Below are 4,497 nucleotides of genomic sequence, written 5' to 3'. Positions count from 1 at the left end.
GGTGTGGTGTTTGGGCGACCCTTTCCGGCGCCTGCCGAGCCATCCCCGTTGGAGAGGTGAATCACCTCCCCGGGGGAGTATTTCAACTTCTCGAGTTCTGGAAGAGGCATTGCTTTTCTCCGATTCGGTTAACGCTGCTCATAAAATTTGCATTTAGCACCAGCTCACCTCCTCCGTCCTCCCCTCCCGCTCGGCATCCCCACCTCAGCCCTGCATTTCTCACCATCTCAGGCTGATGCTGATGCTAAAAACCATCGGCCCTTCAAAACAAAGCAGCAAAATTAAAAATCTCCGTTTCCAGCTCCTTGCCCTCCAGCCTTGCGTCCTCGCTACCAAGGATGCTGCTCACCCTTTTGCTCCATAAGTCTCTGCGTCAGCAGATGTGTGAAATGAATAATCTGCATTTTCTTTGGGAGAAATCCCGCCGAAACAAAAACACTCACCCTCCAGCCAGCGCGCGCCGAGTCTTGCAGCGCGCACCGACACGGCAGCTCAGCACCAAAGCCAAAGCAACTTTGTGCCGATAACTTTTTGACGCTTGAAAATAAAGGCCGCAAAGCCCAGGGGAGCTGTTAGGGTTTGGGAGGCCCCTAACACGCATATGCCCGCGTTCACCTATTTAATTGCCGTTTGCTTTCGCATTAAACCACATTAACGCCCAACCCTGGAAACTGGAAGCGTCCCCTCCGCGCAGCCCAGCCCCTCCAGCAAGGAAAGCCTGGCTTTCCACCGCCTCGGAGCCACGAAAAGGCGACAGAAATCCAAAGCGGAGCTCGGCACAGGGCAGCACCCACAGACAAACCCCACGGCCGCGGAGGGTGTGAGCACCAGAGGCTCCTCTTGGCTGGGGCACCGGGACGGCGGAGCCGATGGCTTTATCTGCTCTCCTCCTGCTCTCATCTGCCCAGGGCCTTTTCCGTCTGCGAATAAACCTCATCATTGCTAAATCTGAACAAGTCGGGACAAGGAGGAAATCGGATTTCCAACAGCGATCAGATGGCTGCAGATTGCAAAACAGAGACGCCGGCCGAGTTGCCCAAACCGTGTGGGAATTCAGCAGCGTAGGGAGCGACTCGGTCCCCCTGACCCAGCTTTCTGCCTTACCGTGAAGCCATGCAATGCCCTCCCTTCCCCTCACGCCAAGAAAACTCCCCCTCCGGAGCCCCGGCACCCTCGAGTGTGACCCACCAGCACGTGTCAGTCTGCTTAGAGACAGGAATCGAAAATTCAATCGTTTGCAGCAATTAGGACAAAAAACCCCTCTGCGATAAAGAAGCTATGAGATGAGAACCAACCGTGCGGGCACGGCCCTGGGGGCATCCCTTCCCAGGCAGGCTGAGCCTCGGAGAGCCCCGACATTACCTCTTCCTCGCTCTCGACTTTGGGATTGCTGGCTGTGCGCTTCAGATTGCTGCTCAGGCTGATGGTTACGGTGGCGTCCGACTTGGACCTCTGGTGAGTCCTTTTGGAAGGAGACAGCCCCATATCGGGCGCCGGGCTCAGCGACGGCAGCTCCCTCTTCTTGTAAGCTGGCTTCAACTCGTCCGAGAGGATGAGTTTCCGCAGCTTGGTCCCGCGGGAGTGTCGCTGAGTGGAGATGTGCATGTCCGAGGAGTAGGCGCCCAGCAGCAGGGCACACTGGAGGGAGAAGTTGATGCTCTGCCGGCAGCGGTGCACGATGTAGGGCTTGATGGCATCTCCCACGTCCTCGTCCATGTGAATGTACATGTTCAGCAGCTGCGGCAGGTAGAAGTCCACTTCTTCGTTCCTAAAGCAGAACAACCTATTCCCAATGTAAGCCTGCACGCCAGGTTCCTTTGAATTGTACAAGTATGAAATGGCCATGGAGATATCAAAGAGTTTGGATTCAAAGAGCCGGAGGAGCCAGGACTGCTTAGCAGAGTTATTCTTCTGCCGCTTCCGGGCGGTTTTCACCGTGTTGGCCATGGTCTCGTCCTCCTCCTGGATCCTGGAGGCCGTGCCAGGCGGATCGTCCAAGCACTTGATTTCACAGCCCTCCCCGATGTCTCCGTTGGCCAAATCCACCGTGGTCCGTGGGACACGCTCTGCCTCGCTGCCATCGGCCAGTTTCGTTAAGCTGTCGGAGGAAACGCCGTGCATCAACTTGACCTTCTCCAGGACCTCCTCGCAGGCTTTTTTTGCCACCTCGGGGTCGATGACCGCCAGCTCCCCGACGCCTTCCGTGATGACGCTGAGGGACGTCCCGCCATTCCCTTGGGGTGCTGAGCCGGGCGCCTGGTCCAAGCCTGTCCCTCGGGCTGGGTCTGCGACAGAGTCTCCCATAGCAGTGGTGGGTCTGCACGCTTCAAAGCTGAAAAGAAAACAAGACACAAAAAAAAAAAAGAAAACAAAACACAAGTCAGGGACACAATCCGTGGAGGAGACCTGCTTCCAGCCTGAAGGTGGGAGAACAGGAATCCACGCCGGGATGCGCCTCGAGGGAAACCGAGAGCCGAGATGAGGTTTGGTGCAAACCTTTGTCCGGTGCCCCAAGCCAACGCACGCAACGCAAGCCGGCCCAGCGCAACGCCGAGCGGTCACGGTGGGTTTTAAAGGTCTTCTCGGTGCCCCTTCCACTCAAGGCTCGAGAGTGAGCTGTAAGCATCTATCAGCCATTACACAAAATTTCCCTGTTACCATGACGATAAAAAAATTGAGTAAGCCAAAAAGAGACAGGGGCGGGGGGGAAAACCCAAACCGCCAGGTTGCTTTATCCTCTCCGCCCCAAAGGCGTTTGGGATTCGAGGGCCACAGGCTGGGTGGACCCAGCGGCTCTGCTTCTTGTTAGAAAAGATGAAGTTTGCCCCCCGTGCCCAGCTTTCGCCCATTTAACCTCCCTTCGGGACGGAGGGCGACAGCGGTACGCGGCGCTTTGCCGGTGAAATCCCCGGCCGGTGCCGGGCGAGCAGAGAGCCGGCGCAAGAACCGAGTTTGTTGCAACAAGGTCCCTGCTTTCAAAGTCCAGACACGGCCGCCGAGATGACGTATCCTCACCAATGATTAGCACTTAATTGCGTTTTAAAAATAAGATAAACGAGGGATTGAGCACACTTCCTGGTTTCCCATCTCGATAAAAAGAGCAGCGGTGCATCTCTGCGGACAACCAGCAAGAATAAAGAAGGCCAGTGCTAAGTGAAATCGTCCTCTAAAAATAAAATAAGGCACTCTATTCAACCTAACATCATTACTGCGGCTCTGACTGCTTCCCTTTATTGCTCAAACGCTACAACAAGACAGCTCGTGATCAGCAGAAGGGCACAATGCCTTTTACAAATGCTAAGCACTGCGAGCAGATTGCCAATTCCCTCCTGCTTTTCACGTCCAGCACGGTGGAAAAAATGACGGTCTTTGGAAAAGAAGTTCACTGAACCATTTCCCGCCTCTCCGCTCCCCCAACGACCCCCAGCCCCTGTTCTGCCCACGGAGGCTGCGCCGGTGGGCTCTTGCGATGAGATATTTCCCCCTTAATTTAATGACCTTGTTTTATCGGTTTATTTTTGCAAGCGATTACAGCTCCCGACGCGGGAGAAAGGGGCGAGGAAACCCACGGCGTTTCTCTCTAAACACTCCAAGCGAGTAAAAACGAGGTCGGCGTGTCCAGATGCGAGCGCCGCTTCCCAGAGACCGGTTTCCTCCTCTTATTTTCAAAGCACTTAAGCTCTAAGTCCGAGGAGAAAGAAGCCTGACCAAAGTTCAGCAGTCTGAACCGATATGAATAGCATCTTTCACCCCATCCGCACGGTGGCAACGCACAACGTTCTCCTCTGTGCTTGCCATTCCCTTCCGTACAAATCCTGCGTGCTTCAAATATTTGTGGTCATTAGATCCTAAAGACCCTGCGAGCTGAAGGAAGTTGTTTTTCCTTCTTAGCGAGCCCAGCCTCGCCCCACGAAAGCCCAGACGATCTAATTTTTAAATTAACACCGCGTCGGCAAAAAGGAGATCCTTCGGTGTAAGGCGGGACTGGAAGAGGCACGGGGCAGAGCCGGGTCCAACGAAGTCGCACAGAGCTTTGCTCACGCCAGCACGGCTGGGGCCCGTCAGACCTTCGCATCAAGACAACTGGGATGACAAACTGATGAAAAATAAATAAAACTTAGCGGTGGCATCTGCCGGAGTCCCAAACACAGCTCCGCGGCCATGTGCCGGAGTACCTGCGATCCCGGGCGGGTCAGTCGCCCGCAGAGGGCTTTCCGAGCCCCGACCGGTTTATCCGATGCAGGGAAATGCTTTTGATGTCCTCCGTGCTGGGCTGCAGAGGGGGAAAACGCACGTAGGATCCCGATAAACCTTCCTCCCTGTAAACACGGGGCACACAAGCGAAGCCTGGCACAGCACGACAGCACAGGCTGCAATTCTGGATGTTAAACCCCCTCCGCCGGAGAGGCTGGATGCGACCTGACCTACTCGTGCAAGGTGTCCCGACGGCTCCGCGGCGCCCGCGGCGCCGCCACCGCCAGCCCAAACTCCCGGATC

General features: G+C 55.7%; 1 pseudogene; it reads right to left on the bottom strand.

Moving 5' to 3' along the window:
- Positions 1-2,304, bottom strand: part of LOC104161615 — an 8,793-nt pseudogene extending 6,489 nt beyond the window's left edge.
- Positions 2,305-4,497: the final 2,193 nt, after the last annotated feature.

Source organism: Cariama cristata, unplaced genomic scaffold (assembly GCF_000690535.1).
Source record: "Cariama cristata isolate BGI_N322 unplaced genomic scaffold, ASM69053v1 scaffold26775, whole genome shotgun sequence".
Taxonomy (NCBI): Eukaryota; Metazoa; Chordata; class Aves; order Cariamiformes; family Cariamidae; genus Cariama; species Cariama cristata.
The sequence above is the reverse complement of the archived record's forward strand: the minus strand, read 5'-3'. Positions and strand labels throughout refer to the sequence as shown.